The 20,991-nt window shown below is 41.9% G+C and overlaps 1 protein-coding gene across 3 annotated transcripts in view; it reads right to left on the reverse strand.

Moving 5' to 3' along the window:
- Positions 1 to 20,991, reverse strand: part of GARRE1 (granule associated Rac and RHOG effector 1) — a 59,857-nt gene that overhangs the window by 31,141 nt on the left and 7,725 nt on the right. The window lies entirely within an intron of this gene.

A 20,991-nucleotide genomic window follows, 5' to 3' on the forward strand; every position in this document is an offset into this window, starting at 1 on the left:
ATAGTTTACTAAGTCAACAGATACAGGTCCCTAGTTTTTTATGTAGTACAACAACAGACCAATCTGCCTAATCCTGAGATTAGCTGAGAAATGCAACATTCATGTCCCATTCCAGTGTGATGGGCAGGCAGCATCTCTCACACACAAGGTGGTACATGAGGCACAACTGCCTAAGAATAAGATTGCACGTTTCCTAACATCTCTCACACAAGGTGGTACATGAGGCACAACTGCCTAACTAAATAACACTCTGAGCACACATCAAAGTACAGAGGAAATACACCTTCTGTACTGCCCTGTTCCTCCTGGCAAGCCCTGGTGCAGCTGGAGAGCCAAGGGCTGCTGGAGGGCATCTGCAGCAAGGTGAGCAGAGCCTGAGCAGTGGGAAAGGGATGAGATGGAGCACCAGGTGTCCAATGCCAGACACTCAAACAGTGTCAGGACAGTATCAGAAGGCTACAACTCCTCCCACCAGTTTGCCCAGTCCTAGCTCCAGTCACACTTCAGGCCACTCTCTCCCTCTCCTACACACCCACTTGATTCTATCAAACAAGGGCATCCTTCTCCTTACTGCAGCAATTGCAATGTCTCAACATTCATGTCCCATTCCAGTGTGATGGGCAGGCAGCATCTCTCACACACAAGGTGGTACATGAGGCACAACTGCCTAAGAATAAGATTGCACTAAATAACACTGAGCACACATCAAAGTAGAGAGGAAGTACACCTTCTGTACTGCCCTGCTCCTCCTGGCAAGCCCTGGTGCAGCTGGAGAGCCAAGGGCTGCTGGAGGGCATCTGCAGCAAGGTGAGCAGAGCCTGAGCAGTGGGAAAGGGATGAGATGGAGCACCAGGTGTCCAACGCCAGACTCAGTGTCAGGACAGTATCAGAAGGCTACAACTCCTCCCACCAGTTTGCCCAGTCCTAGCTCCAGTCACACTTCAGGCCACTCTCTCCCTCTCCTACACACCCCACTTGATTCTATCAAACAAGGGCATCCTTCTCCTTACTGCAGCAATTGCAATGTCAAAGGCACTTGGAAGAATAGTCCAGTGCCAGACACTCAAACAGTGTCAGGACAGTATCAGAAGGCTACAACTCCTCCCACCAGTTTGCCCAGTCCTAGCTCCAGTCACACTTCAGGCCACTCTCTCCCTCTCCTACACACCCCACTTGATTCTATCAAACAAGGGCATCCTTCTCCTTACTGCAGCAATTGCAATGTCAAAGGCACTTGGAAGAATAGTCCAGGAACCCTTTCATTTAACAACAAAATGTTCCTTTAGCTATTATATTTGAGCAATGAAATCTGTAGTAATATTGTCAGAACGGCTGGGGAAGAATTTCTTATTTCCACCTGTCTGAACACACACAATATTCATTCATTCATTCATTCATTCCCATTTTGGCATATATGTAGGACACAAGCATCCCACAGATAAAGAGGAAGGCAAGACACAGCAGGACAAAACATCCAGAGCTGGGTAGTCTCACCTCCACTAAAACAGGACACAAGTTTTTCAGGAACTGATTGCTGCAGATGGTTTTGCTTCAGAGATCTGGAGCAAATATTCTTTTGCATTTGCACTTTTTAAAACCTAAAACTCAAAGAAACTCCCACATGCATTTCAGCATCCTTTAAGTACTCCAAGCTGACTATTTACCTCCCTGCTTCTCTCAATTTTCACACTAAATGTGACAAAATGCAAGAAACTCATTAAAACCATAATTTTCTAGGATGTCCTGATGTCACATGCATAGCTGAAAATAATTTTCTCCTTGTTTTACAAGTTATGGTGTCTTACAGTGGAGAGCATGATTAAATTGGTTTCCTTGATTGCATATAAATGTAAATAGAGTAAGAGAGTTGGTTAATTTAAATGCAACATATAAGTAAATTAGTGATTGTTTTTGCTAAGTAGACGTGAAATTTCTCATTGCAGAGGAACTTAAGAAATTATCATGAAAGAAAAAACTAAGAAGGAAGGGTTTTCAAGCTCTACAGTACTGATTTAGATGAGATTATCAGAGATGCACCTCAGCTCAGTGTTTGTGATTACACCCAGAGCCTGTCAGGATCAAACACACTGAACCCATCATTTGGAATGGTTAAATATTTACCATTAATATAATATATACATAAACCTGCTGCATAAAAGAACATAAATGCAATGAATAGGAAAAAAATGGTGGCTTCATTATTTTCTACAGTTATAAACAAAAATGATAAATCATTGTGTTTTACTTCTAGACAATTTTGTAGTCAAACTTGCAGCTACTTACTCAACTCTTCAGCTTCAAAATTCCCTTGCAATAAAACCTACACAGAAGCTTAAAGAGGACAGCCTGTATCTTCAGCTGATATTTATTCAGAGAGAGGAAAGCTGCACGCCTCAACACCAGACATGTGTCTGAATACTATGTCTGAAACTCTATAATGAGCTCTCTGACATGCTACATACAAAATAAACATTCCTCATTTTGCATCTTTTCCTGAAAAAGTGAAGCACAGAGGTTCCCACGCTCTCCCTTCCCTGCCCTCTGCTTTTGGTGTGTGCCCGAAATGTGAGGGCTCCACACTGCACTGCAGGGACTTCAGGCCAATCCACCTCTCGCCACCTTAGGGGCAAAAAGTAACCAAGGGTTTCCTCCTAGTGATACAAGAACAGCATGTTAGCACCCAAAACATAAACCTTAAGCTTGTACTTCATTTTGTGGAAAATAGAAATACCCACAGAAACCAAGTGAAGGAATTACCAAAAAAGTTACCATACCACAGGAAAAGGTATTTTAGTCCTTCCTTTATGTAATCAAAACCAAAACTGTGCTGTTCAGGTACCATTAAAGACTGTAACAGAATTAATATATAACATGAACCCAGCTCCACCCTGAACACTACCCTGCTTGGCAAAACACTACTGGAAAAGCTCAACATGTTGTTTGCATTCTCACTTCAAGGAGTTAATGCCAAAGTTAAGGAACTGCTGCGAGTTTGGACTGTTTGAACTTCCAGAGAATCAGACAGCTGCACAAGCTCCTCTAAAAATGGCTTTATTTGCATAGAGGAAACAGAAATTGCAGGAAAATGAATACAAACGCAAATCTGTCCACTACTTTTTTTAAATGTAGCATCCAAATATTTTTGCTTAGATACTTTCCAGAAAAATGCTTTTTCCTAACTTCACCAGTCGCAAGAGATACAGTGAAGGAATTACCAAAAAAGTTACCATACCACAGGAAAAGGTATTTTAGTCCTTCCTTTATGTAATCAAAACCAAAACTGTGCTGTTCAGGTACTATTAAAGACTGTAACAGAATTAATATATAACATAAACCCAGCTCCACACTGAACACTACCCTGCTTGGCAAAACACTACTGGAAAAGCTCAACATGCTGTTTGCAGAGTTAATGCCAAAGTTAAGGAACTGCTACGAGTTTGGACTGTTTGAACTTCCAGAGAATCAGACAGCTGCACAAGCTCCTCTAAAAATGCAGTTATTTGCATAGAGGAAACAGAAATTGCAGGAAAATGAATACAAACGCAAATCTGTCCACTACTTTTTTTAAATGTAGCATCCAAATATTTTTGCTTAGATACTTTCCAGAAAAATGCTTTTTCCTAACTTCACCAGTCGCAAGAGATAAATAAAGAATAAACAGGGAAGACTTTCAGACAAGTGGAGTTTGGTACCCCCAATTTGTTTGGGACCAGCACGAGGAGTCCAATTCCCCATCTGTCCTGTTTGGGATTACCCTGCAGGAAGAGAAAGCAACTTTTTCCCCAAATAAACACAAGGAATTGAGCAGAGGAAGCAGTGCTTTAAAAAAGATTCTGACTCGCGACTTTTAAAACTGGCAAAAGTTTGCCTGCAATTGGTGTTCCTTATGGATTCTGTTGGCCTTCCAGAGAATATGCAATAAAACACAGAAGAGTCAGATAGTCCAAAACACCTGAGCCAACTTTTTAATGTAACATTTCATGCTGGTTTTAATTAGATGAGATACAGATTCCAAATCTCAGGATGAACTTAACACCGCACCCACCATTTATGTAAAACAAACTAAATCCAATTAATGTTCAAAAAAAAGCCAAGTCCAAAAGAGACAACCCAGAGCAGCCAGATTGCTTACCCAGGAAAAGCCTGAACAAACAAACCCACTGCGAGGCCAAAAGGCCAGGAAGCTGCCAGAGCCAAGGGCCTCCTGTGAAAAACACACAGAAGTCTCCCTGACATTCAGAAATACAAATGTGGTGCAAATCCAAAGTCACTCGACGAGGAAAGGTGGCATTCCACCTTCACAGGCTCGTGCCACTAACGTGTACATCCCATCCATCACCTGGCCAGGCCAGCCGACATCCCAATGTGAACACCTGAAACCAAAGGCATCCCAAATGGTCCTCAACACCTGCACAGCAACCCGGGAGCAGGAGGCCAAGGGAAGCCTGTACACCGCTTCCTGAGGACTGCTCAGTGTCCCTCTGTCCCCAACACAGCTGGCTCAGGGCTGGAAGAGTGAGTAGGCAACAACAATTTGTGTGCAGGCATCCAGCTGGAAACAGCCTGGCCGAGGAAAGCAGGGCTGGGAAGGAGGGGACACAGAGCCACAGCTGGCTCAGGGCTGGAAGAGTGAGCAGGCAACAACAATTTGTGTGCAAACAGCCTGGCCGAGGAAAGCAGGGCTGGGAAGGAGGGGACACAGAGCCCAGGGTGGCACCGGCAGCACCTCGCTGGCCAGGGGCAGGAGAGCAGCCAGGGCTTCAGAGGGCAGCACAGAGCCCTGACTGGAGGCTTCAGCGTGGTCTGAAAGCATTACTGGCATTACTGAAGCAGGAGAAATGGGAAGGAGCCCCAGGTGGGAGCCTGGCATGCTCAGGTGAGCCACAGCAGCCTGCACCCCTGGAACACAGCAGCCTGCACCCCTGGAACACAGCAGCCTGCAGCCCTGGAGCACAGCAGCCTGCAGCCCTGGAACACTGCAGCCTGCAGCCCTGGAACACTGCAGCCTGCAGCCCTGGAGCACTGCAGCCTGCACCCCCAGGAACACAGCAGCCTGCACCCCCGGAGCACTGCAGCCTGCACCCCTGAACACAGCAGCCTGCACCCCTGGAACACTGCAGCCTGCAGCCCCAGAACACAGCAGCCTGCACCCCAGTAGCCTGCAGCCCTGGAACACAGCAGCCTGCACCCCCGGGAGCAGCACCAGGGCCATTCCTGCTCCCCCTGCTACACGGTCACTAATGGAGGTAACAACACCAGGGGACTAGGACAGGGGGTGGAAACTCCTCCAAGTAAACTTTTCAGGATCCCCATAAATGATCCGGTTAAAAACAAGTCAGGTGTCCCCAGCTACTTTTCGGGAGGTATGTTAAGACAGACATCACATTTTTAACTGAGAGTTGATTCATTTTACTCTCTCCCAAACTGAAGATGGATGACATCTACATCTATTCAAAAATACTAGAAATTGGAATTTGAAATTACTAGAAATTGGAATTGGTCTGGAATTGAATCTGAGACCAGGGATTCAATATAAAAAACAGTTCTAATTTCAGCAACAAATCTCAACCTGATAAATTAAATTCTGACTTTGACTACAACTTCTCCACTACTCTCATCAATACACCACATCTATTAATATCAAAATTGCCACAGGAATGGCACCTAATATATTCAATCCACCCATGAAGAGCAAACACATCAAATGAAATATGTGTGGGCTTTTAAAATTTGTTTTCATTTTCAAACACTGTTTTGAACATAAAACTTTTCAGAATAATGCAAGAGCTGAAACTAAGTTTCAAAAACCAACAAGAAGAGCCACCTTCCAGTAATGCTGGCTGACAGAAAATATGCATCCACCTCTGATATCAACCAAGTTATTCTGCACCTGGAATTTCCTACCAACACATCATAAATACTTAAAGCATTCAAATGCTTTTCTAGGGGTTGACAAGTATTGATTATCTTCACCACCAGGGCAAAGGAGGCTCAGGGTTTTTGCAGACTCACTCCCACAGCTGGCAGGATGCAGGCACGGGACAAGAGCCCCAGCAGGCCAGGAATGGCAGCAGGGAGAAGATCTCCTCACCCAACCCCGACTGCTTCTGGGCTGGAACTGCAGATCCAGGATGGAAAACCAGCACTGCTTTCCAAGGCTTTCTAATGGGGTGGGCTGCAGCCTGCAGGAGACCCAGGCACCTCCTGCATGTGGTTTTTAGTTTGGGGTTTTTTTGTCACCCAAGTTGTAAAAATCTCCTATTAGAGGAGGATGGAGGAAAGTCAGAAATACACAATTATACCAAAATCATTTTAGTTCTTGTTAGTTCATGAATTGCTCATTGGGATTCCAGTTTGGCTGCTTGCCCAGAACAGTTGGAGGAAAAAAAAACAAACCAAAACAAAAAAGTAGTCAAGTGAATCCTTAGTGAATCCATGAAGCTCCTGTTGGACACATCCTTCTCCCAGGGTGTCCCCATTCCCAGGGTGTCCCAGCTCACCAGAGCCCACCCTCCCAGCTGCCTGGGGGCAGATGGGTGCCAGCAGCCACCCTGGAAATGCCCCCATGCCCTCCCTGCCCCAGCTGGGGACCAGAGCTCCCAGAACACACCCCACAGGACCTGTGCAGTCAGCACAGCTCAACTAGAATCAAACTGAGCACCTCAAATTTCAACAGAGTAATTTATTCATTTGGAACCTGCTCTCAGTGAAGCAATTACCAGCCAAAGCACTGAGATCTGTTAAACCAGCAACCTGCTTTTATTAACTCAAAAGACCAATTCCACTGATGATATACCTACCTAGTATTTATGGACAAGTCTCTGAACTCATTCATTATGCTTTTGTCTGGAGTTTTCTTCCCTTCAAAATGACACTCCTTATAGCAATGACAGTAAATTATTTGTGCTTATTTCTGTCTTCTGCATTTGTACTGAACAATCCTGTCAGGGTGCATTTCTGTTAGGTGCCAAAAAAAACAAGCAAACACAAAAATATGTCTGTACCCTGCCCAAAAAATCCAAATAACCAACAACTCTGTCACAAAAACCACTCAGAAACAGAGAGAACTGGAAAAGGCTGAGGAACATAATATTTGGGGAGTTAGGTGAGTACTGAGGGTCCTGCTTGCTTAGCACTGCACCACCTCACTTCCAAATCTTAGCCCTTTAGACAAAAACTCTGTAAACCTGTGTAACTACACTCCCTGAAAGATACACAGGGAATGTAGGTGTACCTCAGTCAGATTCAGACTTGCCAGCCCAGAGAATTGGATTTTTCCAAGGCAGAGCCTGCAGTCCATCAGGAGACTTCTTGCATTTTGTTTGAAGTAAAACATGTAACACTTGAAATAGCACTAACTCAAGTCTCAGCAATAAGACATGACAGCAAAAGGAAAAGCTGGTGAAAGGAATGTGTTAAATCAGAGCTCCTTTCAGCCTTGTGTGCCTTCACCAGCATCAAAAATAGACGCCTGTGTCAGATCAGGATCACTGCTTCAATCCTCCCTTGGCAATAGGTGCTTATGTTATCTATTTTCACAGCAGCTCCCCTTTGAAAACAGAAAGGAAATAATGCCCATTCTTTTGGGAGAGCAGCCTAACAAAGCCCCTGCACTCAGCAAGAGGAATTCCCACACAGGACTGCCAGCCCAGGGAGACTCCAGGCTCCATCTCCCATCTCCCAGAAGGGTGCACTCCCCACCACACTCCTCCAGCAGAGCTGGAAAATGTGCTAGGATGAGGAAAAAGCTCATGGGACCAGGTTGAGAACAAGCATAAGCAGCCCAAATTTCTGGAGAAAAGACACAGCTCTGCCTCCCAGAACAGCCCACCTACAGGATTCTTTGATCCTACAGGACTGCTCAGGAAGAGACACCTGTGCACACAGACAGCCACCCATGGGAAAAATAAACTTCCCTTCCAAAGAGAGGCAAAAACTGCAGGAAGGATTTCAGCCCAGGGACAGTGAGCTGACAATTTCTAAAAAATCCTGAGATTAAATTAACATGTTCCTGTAAGTTATCTTTTTAGGCCACAGATTTACTTTCTGCTGAAGGGAAGTCAGGAAGGAAAGGCTGAGCTCGAGAAATATTCAATTAAGCATATATGGATCAGGAATATTACTTGGTCAGGCTTATGCACATTGGTCCTGTTATGGCCACCTGAGACAATTCCAAGTCTGTCTTTGCACCCCCACCCAGCACATCACATCCACACTTGAAGCCCTTCTAAGCAGAAGCCACTTACAATTCTTCCTCACCCTATCACTCCTGATTACTGTATTCAAAAATATAAATGTAAACACAGAGTCTATGATGGTGCTTTCTTTTTAAAACTTCACTGAAAAAACAAGCATTAAGAAAACAAATTTAATTGTTTCTCAGTTGTGAACAGAAAACTCCAAAAAAATCACCATTTCCCAAGCTTATGCAGAAAACCAGCTTTCACATGGGGGGATGAACACAATACAATAAAAACAGTAAAAAAAAAAAAAAAAAAAAAAAAAAAAAAAAAAAAAAAAGACACAACAAAAAAAACCCCAAAAAACAGTTGTGAACAGAAAACTCCAAAAAAATCACCCATCCTAGTGTAACCATGAGGTTACAGTAGACATCTTAAACCTCTGGGCTCACTTCAGTAATGAACTTAGGCACATGTTTAGTTCCAGGTCCAGTAAGTGGTGTCTCCCACACAGTCAGAGTTAAAATCCTTGTTACACCACCAACTGCAGCTTTCCAGCACAAGCAAATGTCATACTTAATTTTCAGTAACTGGGAAGAGATGTTTTCAATACACATCTTAAGATCCATGCTAGAAATTTCTACTAAAATTCGCTAAAGAGGTTTAGGAAATCACTTTGAAGAGCTTAGTTACTGCTGAGTCAGTGCAGATCAAGAAAGCAGGCAGAAGGCTCCACGTAGAGCTTTATTCTCATCAGCTTAAAAGGATTTGTCCATGGACTCAAACACTGCAGAAAAAGCTTCCACACTCAGAAAAATGAGAGTAATTCCCACTCTTTGACCAACTACACAGAGAAATAAATGAAAGACATTCTTCAACACATCTTCTTTCAAGAGTTAGGTTCTTCTGAGGAAGCTTTCATTGTCCTGAACAAATCACACCTTAAAAAAGACCTGGAAAGACAAGTGGGAATAAGAACCCAGGTCAATACTACACTATTCAGGCATGACATACTGCATGCTCCATATATAATGTTTATATATATAGATATATACACACAGGACTAAGGGACTAAAGACACTAGATTAATTAGGGGTAAATTCATCAACTCATACATGGAGAAAGAATCCAAACCTCACACGCAAAATGATGGGCTCTGGTCTGATCATTACCACTGAGGAAGGTGATCCCAGTGCTACAACTGAGTGGTTTTGCTAAACATCAGCCTGATGCTGAATGGCAGTGAGAAGAATAGATCTGGAAGGGAACAGCTGTGTTGGAAAAGCCAGACACTTATGCCACTGCATAAATTCATGATTTACCCACTCCAATTTAGTGTGCAGCTCTGATCTCTTATCACCCCCTCGACAGAGGGGCTCCCCTGGGTTACTGAACAGCCTGAGCACAGCTCAGGAAACCCCAGATGCAGCAAGTTGTTGAGGACAGTTCTAGATCAGTATTGCCCACAAATTCACCCTGCTCTTGCCTTTCCCTGCAAATCCATTTATGACCTCCAAGGGACAAAATAAAGGAGGCTGAGGTGGATCTGCTTTGGAGCCTGCATCAGCCACTTTTCCTTTGTCACTCTCCACCCCCAGCAACCACTGAAGGCAGTGGAACAGTCCCAGCGACAGAAGTGCCACAAGGACACACTGTTTACAACTCCTCTGCAAACAGAAACATTTCCTCATCCCAGCTCAGCTGTTCCCTCTCAGACTTGCAGCCCTTCTGCTGCTCCTGCAAACACAGATCCCACATTTCAGAAATGCCCCAGCACTTGCACTTCGCAGCACACACACATTTGAATTTTCCAACTGAAGTAAATATCTCTAAGCCAAACTGTTTTAAGAGTTTGTGACACTATACAAGTTTAAAAAAGCTAAACTCAGCGTAACTTCAGTAGGCATTTTAATTATTTTAGTAGTGTTGGATAAAAGTAGTATTTCAAGGCAGAGAAAATTATAGATCATCCACACATTTAAAGCTCTTCTATGAAGAAGGAAGTTCTGAGTACTAGAAACATGAGACAGATTATGTACAGCAAATCCTGTAAAGCCTGTATGTGATTTTTTTTGCCTGTTTGCAGCAAGGATGATGAAAGCTTTCAAAACATTTGGAGTAACTCAACACCAACAATCTTTCCTTACCCAAATTACTATGCTGCTCCTGAATTCTCAACACTTGCCACAGAATTCATCTACAACATTCTCAATACCAGACTACATCAAAACAATGAAAAAACCCTGCAAATGCACTTTCTTAGGTCCACTAAATGTACTAATCCTAACCCCCCCTTGTATAAATGAAGTGTCATACTAGCATGTACTATCTAGCATGAGCAAACTATCCTCTTTTGATTTAATAACTATTACCATAAACACTCCTTTGTGAGTGAAATTAAAACATAATCCAATATTTACTAATATTTATTCCCTTCAGTACAGAGTAGGAGCTTTATCTTAATGCTCTCCCAACTCATTCATTGACAGTCTCTGACTTGAGAAGTATTAAGTATTCTGAAACGATATTAATTTCATTTCCAAAAATAAGGAACAGGAGTGCCTATCAGAAAAACTGACATCAGCACATCCCCTCAGTGCCACAGGACAGTTGCAGCCACGGGGTTTTGCTGTTTGTGCACACAGAGATTCAGTCTCCACAGCACAGCTCCTGTCCCAGGAACAGCCCTTCCAAATGCTTTATGGGCTCACTGTATTTGAGCAGCAGTAAATTCATCACTGAACAGCTGGAGTTTTGCCCAGGAAAACAAACTATATTCTACACTGAAGAGAGAGACATGATGATTACGCCTTTCATATCCCTCTCATGCTAAAAATTATGGAATTACCAGAAAACTGTAATCATGAAAATGTTAAACTAAGGAGAATGTATTTTTACAGCAAATGAACATAATTATGTTTACCATATTTGGGCCCAAAGCTGGCTGGCAATTCAGTCTGTATATAGACAGCAGTATCTGATTCACTGTCACAGGATATGAATAAACCAGAGCAATCCAGTGTGAATTACAGTCTCCCTCCCATAACAAAACCAAACATTAGTGTGTACATAATACTATAAAAGCATAATACTACTGTAAATAGCAATTCCATAAATAGTAGTAGCTGAGTAGTTTTCACTTTAATTCTAAAAATCATTCTTGAACTAGACTTCTGTAACAGGAGACTTCGGGAACTGTCACAATGCTTTATTTCTAACAAATCTATGGTTTGTAATATATTATCATTTGTAGAACTAATCTCTGTAGCTGATGAAGGAACAGTGGTGACAAGTAATTTGAGATCATAAAGATTAGCAAAGTAGAAGCAGTAGCATGCATACTTCATAACCTTTCCTCATTTTTTCTGATCAAAAAAGCTGCTTGTGTGTCCTGGGCACAGAATTCACCTCCTCATTAAGGCCAGAATTTTTAAAGCTTACTTAAATATAGATGAGATTTTTTAAATAGCCCTAACTCATCTTGCATAGCTGGAGCCAAAATAGGATAAGATCAAATAGAGATTTATAAACTGGAGGGGTGCTATAATACCAATTCAAAGGAAACAGGATTAGTTATAAGATCAAATATAGCACCCCTCCAGTTTATAAATCTCTAATACCAATTCAAAGGAAAAGACAGAGCCCAAACTTGCCACCTGTAACATTTCCCCTTGGAGACCACCCAGAGCTCAGTGCTTATCTAGCTGTTCTGCCTGCTTTACACGCAGACAACTGAGAAAACCCTTCCCCAAGAGCTGCTCAGTGCAAGGGCTGTCAGCAGCTGGTTCAGGCACAAGCACTGGGACAGAGGGACCCTCTGCCCTGTCCCAGCCAAGGCCACAGGGCAGCAGCTCCCAGCGCTCAGACTCAGGATTCCAGCCCTCCATTAGCTGCTCCAGTAATCCCACCTGCTATTTCAGTCCACACAATAATTTGCTGCCTTTCATCCACACAACGTAAATGCCAAAATAAGCCACAGGTCAACATCAGAAAGCTGCACACTGAGGAACTCTGCAGCAGCCTTGGGTCTCCTCCATCCACTTCTGACACAGGGAAAGCTGCAAGAAATTTCTCTCTTCAAAAGCAATTAGTTACCTGGTGTTTACATTTTATATGCTCTTCCTATGAAAACTAGCTTGATTAAAGTTATTTTCCTTTCATTAAGAAAAGCAAGTATTTTAGTATTTTAACAATCGTTTTGCTGCTTCTTTCAAAACAGAGTTAGCATTCTTAAAAATGAAGATAATTTCCTTCAATACAAATAAATTTACACGTTTGGAAAATAAATCTGGTGTAGATGCTACCAAGGAGTATAAATAACTTCCCCCAAGAGCTCTTTGCTAACAAATGCACACACAGAATTCTGCTGGCACTCTCCTCCCTCCCAGCTCTGAGCTCTGCAGTAACTATACAGCAGGGAAAGGCACACAGCAGTCACACTGATGTGCACAGAAATACTGATGGAATGGGATTTTTGCCCTTAAAAAAAACTGCCTTGTTCTTAGGTTGCAAATTATTCACCAAAGAACTCTCAAATATTTCCCAATAAAATCATCAGTAGTTAAATAATTATCAATCCTAATCTACAACATAAAAAACACAGTCACACCACTTTACCATGTCCTGAAATTAAAAGTACTGAGAGTTTTATATAAACAACTAAGCCCTCAATCATGGGCATGATTTGTCACCAGGTTATGTGCCAAATATTTCTGCACTGGGTTGTGCAAGAACTCTTTTGTGCAGCAGAGGATACAATGGGATATTTATGCTGGTATAATGCATTTTGAAAGAGAAACAAATGTAATGTTTTAATCCATAAAACAAATTAACACAATGGGATTGATCTATGCAGTAGAAATACAACATCCAGAGGCAAACCTGGAGACTTAAACTTTGATTTTTTGTTAGCTCTTTCAGAGACCTCAGGTGTGTTGTGTTCCCCCTGAAGCACCAGGTCCCAACAGTGGCACACACCCAAGTGGAAGATCCCAAGCCCCACCATACCAAATACACGCTAGGGCATCTCCCCATACTCCTTACAAGAGCTGGATTTTATTCACAAAGTCAGGAGAGAAACATTTAAAATTTTAAGTGGCATCTTCTGATATGTCAATTATACTTAAAATTTATCAGCAACATGAAAGACTAAGGTTCAAGTAAATGATATTTAGGTGACTTGAGCCATGCTGACACTCCTTCCCAGCAGCTTCTATTGACAAAGGGCTTTTCTGCTGCCCTAACAGAGACACAGTAAAGTTCTGCCAGCCACGAGGCACTGCAAAGATGCCAAATACATTTAAGCAATGTCTCAATACCAGCTGATGCATCTACCACGGGTTTGGCCAGGCACCTTGCAAACACATTTCCCAGTACCAGGTTTAGAGAAAGTGACCTTTTCAGCACCAGGACTGTCTGTGCCGGTGCCAGGACCCCCCCTCTGGTACCAAGCACTGCCCATGACTAATCTGGCACCAGCAAGGAGAAGGCTACAATGCACAAGGCTCAGCATCAGGGCCATTCCTCAGCCTGGCAGCTCCCATTGTGTGTATTACTACAAACTCCCCCAGGCACCATTTTTAGCCACTGCTGGATTTCCTCCCTTCTCCCATCCCCCAGCCAGGCTCCAAACCTTGAAGTAACCTTGTTCTGTTCCCCCCCCAGAGACAGCTCCATGCCTGAAACATAACCTCTAATCTTATTTTCTATTTCTAGCATACAATTCACGACCCTTATCCCAATTTTTTAAATTAAATATCCTCCACGTTGCACACTCTGCTTCCGACAGTCAGGACAGTGCATGGAGTATGTCAGAATTTATAGCCATATGTTTCTTGTTGAGGACAATTTAACATTGCTTTTAAGAGCATTAGAAACAATGTATTTATACAACATAGGTTTAAAGCTTTCTCTGGAAAAGATATTAAACACTACTGTCAGTACTCCATTGCAAAGAAACAGCTTAATTTGTTGGAAGGTTTATCTAAAGACCTTAAAATACAACAGATCTGCACTTCAGGGCAGTTTGCAATGCAGAGCATAAACTTCCAGCAATTATTCTTACTTGAGAGACTACCCATGGACATTAGGTTAAAGTCTTACAAATTACACGGGGTTGTTACAAAATCTCATCTGACACCATCTATTTATGAGAACTTTGCTTAAACTTGTTTGGGTTTTTGCAATGACAAATATGTCGTTTGATTGCCATTGATTCTGTAACTTTTGTTAAACAAAGCCAATTAAAAGTGCCCTACTGGACCAGACACCCATCTAGGCCACAATGGCAGTGGTCAAAGTCTCCACTTTTAATTAATGACCACTATCCATAACCCTCTTTCCTAGTTTTACCAATTATACCCGATCTGTACAGTTGCTAGGGCAAATGTTTTTCCACTAACAAATTCTCCCACAAAAGCACTTTGATCCAGAACAGCTCCCAGAGGAATGAAAGAAGGTTCCTCTGTCTCTGAAGTGCTGAAAAACAAGAAGTTTCCAGGATGCATCCCAAGCCTGGAGGTTGCAGCCTGGCATGGCCAGGCCCTCCTGGAGCTGCCAAGAGGCACAAGCAGGTCTGGGTTTGCAGCAGCCACGCCGAGCAGCCTCTGCCCAGCCCAAAATGAGGATTTCAGCCCCAGGAAGCAGCCCAGGAGCCAGGGGAGCTGGCACTGCTGAGCCAGGCTGTTCTCACCCTGCACAGAGGGCAACCTGCTCCCTAGGGACCCCCTCACTGAAACTGAGGGAAAAGGGAATTCCAAGGGACCACACCCCAAAACACTTACAACACACCAAGACAGAAGCAAGATTTTCAGAACAAGGCCAACTATATTGATATGACTTGATTAACCAGAGAATTAGCCAGCCTAGGATGCTAACAGCAAAGAAACTGCCACTAGTACTTCACAAAATTACTTTCCAAATTTTATTTCAGACATGAACAGTTACAGGACAACTTGACCACAGAAGCAGAATTAAGAAAGAAGACTAATCCTTGAACCATGACACTAGGTGACACAATTTGTCAATTTTTTTACATATAATACCTTATCAATGTGCTTGACAATCAATATGGGTCGTTTCACACCATTTTGCACAGGCAGTTCTAGTAAATAGCATCAGCTTGTTCTACTTCTCCATCCCACTCCTTCAGCTTCCATCCTACTCTCAGCAGGGCATCATTTGAATTTCTTACCAGCTCCACACAAATCGAACAGTGTAAGTGGGAGGACTGCCTTCAGCAATTAAGAATAGAAATAGATAAGTGAACACATACCAGACTAGAGAAAATCAAGTGTGAGAACTCTTTAAGGTGGCAGAGCTGGATTCTGGAATGGACTGAAAAACAACAGAGAAACTGTGAAGTCAAGAGTCACCTCATTAACATATTTATACACCAGGTGGGTATCATGAAACAAAAGTCATCAATGACAGGAACAGCCCATGAGATTCATCCCTAGGTGACTCATGGGGGATAACAATACTTTCTTTCTTTAATATATATATATATATATATATATATATATAAATATATAAAATTACACTGTCAACATAAAGAAATACAAGTCAGGACTGCCTCATCCCTCAGCAAAAACATGATGTTATGAACCCATATTTTGAATGGTAACTTCATTGAGTCTTAAGGGTCAACATTTGAAAACTTTTTTACCACACCTCAAAATGAAGACTCAAAGCATCTTAAAAAACCTCACTGAGATTCTCATGTCAATGAATGACAGCCACAAAAATTTATCATGCCACTAGGAAAATATGTGGAAATATGTTTTCAAAAGGATACTGTTAGTCAAATGGAAAAAGAGTATCACAACAGCCCTGTCCAATAACCCAGCTATTTAAAAATACTGAATAAAGTATTTTATGCAGAGTAATAAATGCATCATTTAAAGAACTAATATAATATTGCTCGTCAATGTAAATATAAGTTAATTTTCCCACAGTCTCTGCCTTTACTATGAAAGGTACTGAAGCAATTCTAAGTCTTCATCAAGGACAGCAGTAAAGTCTTTAATTTTTCAGCACTGTTTCCACTCCCATCTTTCACAAACTTGTGGGAACACAGCATAGGTGGTTTTAGTTATGCTAAGAATATTTTTCATTAGTCATAAAGAATGAAACCCAAGTTGTACCAGAGTGAATCCATACGTGACACCATTTTAAAATCATTACTTCATAGGGAAAGGGCTCCTGGAGCACAGTCACTGATGCAGGCTGGAGCTGCATGCTGATCTGTGCCTTCATTTCCAATAAAGCATGCAATGCACATTCAGCTAAGTCAAAACAACCCTTCCAACACACAATCCTTTAGAGGAAACATTCAAATTACTAATGAGCACATGAAAAGCTTTGAAGCTCACTGAAAAAAATCAGCAATTTTTTTTTATATTTCTGAAAGAAAACCTGAGAACTATATTTTCAAAAATCAGCCTTTGACTTGGAGCAGTGGAGCATCACCAGGTAAGGCAGCAGGAGCTGGCAGCAGGGCTGCTACCACTGCTGTCCATGCTGGAGCACACTGAAATGGACACTGAGCACCCAGTGCCTGATGGTTTTCTGTAATACTTAACAACACAGTCATTAAACTAATGCTTAAAAATTAATTTAACAACTCCATTTAAACCAGTAAATATGATCTACAAGAATACCAACATGATCTAGTAAACACTGAATTAGCTGCTGTGCCTTGTGACTTTGCTACCTGCCACAAACTCCTGGCACACCTGGCTGAGCTCACAGAGCTTCCCTGCCAGGGAGCCTGCTGGGAGGACACTGCAGGTCCACCCCCTCAAGAAGCACAGCAGGAACCTTCTATCTGAGCACAGATCTCAGCTAAGACCTTCCCACACACTCACTGCTTCCAAGTCCCTCCAGCCCCAGCGGAACCATCACACAGCAGTTATGGCTCAGCCAGGCTCATTGTGGACAAAACCCAATGCCCACGCTCTTCGTAATCAATATTATGGAAACAACAGCTTCCACAATGGCTCTGGAGAAGGTAAGAGAAATTATTATTTAGGAAAAAATTTCTCCTTGCATCTGCTTTAAGATCAGGAGCAAAGTAACAGAGCCCAGGGAACAATGAAGTGGTTGGGAAGAACCCTGCTGCTAGACCTTGACATCTGAGGCTTGAACTTCTACTGCAGCTCTTTATGTTGTTCTCTATTTAATGATAATGCCCCTTCTTCCACATTTTTTCCCCATTAGGCAGGCTCTGACAAAACCTGAACCTGTGTGTCCTGTGCCCCTGAATTACTGATGGCAGCAGAAAGTGCCAATGGCTGCAGCACAACCGAACAAAACAGCAAATGCTTCTGCAGGAGAATTTCCATTCACTCCTGTCCCCCACAGCGCTAGATGGGAAAAAATAGGGAGCTGTGTTCCTACTCTACCAGTACTCCTTCCTTCTACAGCTCTGTAAGGATTCTGCTCTGCTTTTAGAATTATTCTGTTAGGCAATTATGTAGAATATAGATATTTTTTAGTAAGTCCACAATATGCATCTGTGGAAACCTCTCAGGGAACACTGTGATGCATAAACACAGGGGTGACACATTTATTTTCTGCATTTCTATTTATAACCGTGAGTTTGGAGTTTCCTGCAAATTTTGAACACTAAAAACATATCCTGCTTTCTTTCTTCCGATTCAACACCACCAGTCCATTTCCAATTTCTTTTCCCTACTTTTAGATTAACTCCACCCAGCTTAAAACCCACAGTATCAGACAAGCATCCTTACTACACACTGAGGTATTTATAGGTTTGGTTTTGTCCACAGCAATACAAGATGTGGATTTCCTGCATGTACCTAACAATGCTGTTACGTGCACGCTGCACAATGCACGTTCTGCCCACTGAGGGAGTCGAATTTCAATGAGACATTTGCTCAAAATTTCAAGTCTAGAAATAAATAAAATAATTACCTTCCTTCAAAGCATGCAGTAACACTCTGCAGCTGGAGCAGGCCACACCACTTTGTGCATTGATTTTATTAGGAACAATGTGTTCTAAAGACAGAACTGGGACTAACCACAATCAGAGTATTATTGGATACACCAAGGGTTTATCCTCTGCTACCACTTGTGCATTTCCATGAAGCAAGGAGAGTTTAAGCAGTGCTTTAGCTGCCCCAGGGACACTAACTCGCACCAAACTGAGTAACAATAACAGGAAATCTTTTGCATTTTCAGCACGGCAGATTCCTCTCCCCATCTTTCAGCTAACATTCCAATCCTCACTATGTAACACATACAATCAGGAGAGTTTTATATGGCAATTAAAGTTTAAAGCAGGAAAAAAAAAAGCAAAACTACAAACTAAAAGTAAGAACAAAAATAAGCACAGGGAAAGGAGAGTGACTGGATTCAGCAGCATTAAAAAAATGAGATGATTCTGTGCCTGGCAATGAAACTGATGGTTTTTTTTACAGCATATCAATATAACAATATTCAAAATTCAGATGAAACTATATTTTAGGGCTCTCAAATGCTATTAGTGAGGCATCCTGCTGCTTTCTGAGCTGCTGCATGCCTACCAGCAAATCACTTTAAACAGCAGAGTCACTTGTAAAATGGAACCTTAGCTCCTCTTACAGCTAATGTTTTATTCTCTGTCTGAAACAGAAAATTATTCCATGGACTGCTTCTCATATTTTTCAGGTGATTATGCTGGCATTTTCTTGCCTCTGAAGTTGAAACATACACTCTGTTTAGGGGTCATTTCTTTGTCCACACTTCAGACTAACAGAAGTCCATTGCTGTGACCAAATTGACACTTATTTACTACTAATAAAAACTATTTCAGTGTTAAATTAAGCAACCTCTACTAGTAAGCACCTAGAAGATAACTACTCAAGAAAAAGCATCAATGAAAAAATCTTGTGGCATGGAGGTTTTTACCATATACCAATGTTGTAAATACCTGACTTATTTATCCTGAATTCACAGAATGTTTTGCGTTGGAAGAACCTCAAAGCCCATCTCATCCCAGCCCTGCCATGGGCAGGGACACTTTCCATTATCCCAGTTATGCTTGGTTATTCCAAGGGCCCCTCCAACCTGGCCTTGGACATTTCCAGGGGTGAGGCAGCCACATCTTCCCTGGACACCCTGTGCCAGGGCCTTGTCACCCTCCCAGGGCATAATTTCCTCCTAATATTTAATCAAAATCTACTCTCCCTCAGCAAAGGCCATTCTCCCTTGTCATATCACTACATGCTTTTGTGAAAAGTGACAAATCTAAGCTTGTTATTCATAAAGGGTTTTTTACCTAATATTTATAGTTCTAAAAGATTACATTGAATAGTCTTTCTCAATTACTTATTGAGTTCATGACTATGAGCAGTGGGCTTTGCTATGTTTCTTACTACAGTCTTCTCTTATTTAACAAAACCCAACATTTGGAACAAAGAAATGAAAACAAAAAAAAGGAGAGGCATTGCAGTGTAAGTGCAAGTAAGCCACAAGTACCTGCCACACAACCTCCAACTCACCACCAGTCCAGGATGAGGCAGCATCTTCCATAAGGAAGAACATGAAGCAGCAGTTTCACGGAAAAAGTAATTTCACCAGAGAAAACAAAAACTAGTTCTTCCCTTCACATCATCTACAAAGCATCACTTTTGAAGTATTAGTCCTGTAAATGCTGGTTCTTACCAAAGAGGCACACAACATCTGACCTCCTGTGCTGGAATACCCAGCAGTTAAGACAAAGGCATCTTACACCTATGGACACACAGAGATATATTTAAGTCAATTTGTCTCCTCTGAGGGTTATTCTGCAGCTGCAATTACCATTCCCTGCTTTTTTCAGAATATATGAAGTGGATCCTCTGAGATCACAAGGTTTGGACTGTTTCAGACAGAAACCCACCATCCTTTGGCCAAAACACTACCTACCTGACAGTGGAAGGCCAGGGAAAACCACTGAACTACAGCACCTAGGCCAATGGTGTGATGTAAAAGAAGAAATTTAAAAAACCCTCAACACAAATCCTTAGCGACAGCTAAATAAAGGATTTTAAGTCCACTAAGGCAACAGTGCTTTGAGGCACAATGAGGTTTTTCACATGCTACTGAGCACAATAATCAATATTCACACACATCTACTTGCAATTTTGCCTAAAGTCTACTGTTCCAAATTATACCAGTTTAACTTTGCTCACATTAGAATTCATTTTAGAGAAAAATATTCAGCATAGATGCAATATGCAAGATGCCCTGCATTTATATTATAATTTATTCTTCAACACACTGAACATCTGAATCAAAACACAGCACACCTTCCTGGGAACACTCGTGATTATGAAGACTGGATCACTCAGAAAGGTTTAAGTCAAAAGGAAAAGGAGCATTATTATGTAGTGTAGAAAATTTATTAAACTATACTTGGCCTTGGTTTTTTTGGTATTTCATTTCATGTGCAGCGAAATACAATCAACACAGCAGAGAAAACTCATGCTCCAGACCAGAACTCATCCTCCAGACCAAACAGCATATGCAAAGAAGACACATTACCTCCCTGAAAGCACAAGAATTTTTGGAAAGAAACCACTTCATCTGTCCTACAACAATTTCAGAACAAAATACAGATACAACTTTTTAGCAGAAATCAACTGACTGAAATATGACATTTTCTCCTGTTTCAGAACACGACTTAAAATACCAGTAACAACATATGACATCAGACAGAGAAAAGCACCCACTGGCTGCAATGTGAAGCTGAAAAAAAGCCCCATAAAAATGTGAATGTCTCAGGAAAATGAACAAACTACAACATTAAGCCAAATGTCATACAAAG

This window comes from Passer montanus, unplaced genomic scaffold (assembly GCF_014805655.1).
Source record: "Passer montanus isolate IOZ18808 unplaced genomic scaffold, ASM1480565v1 scaffold121, whole genome shotgun sequence".
In the NCBI taxonomy this organism is placed as follows: Eukaryota; Metazoa; Chordata; class Aves; order Passeriformes; family Passeridae; genus Passer; species Passer montanus.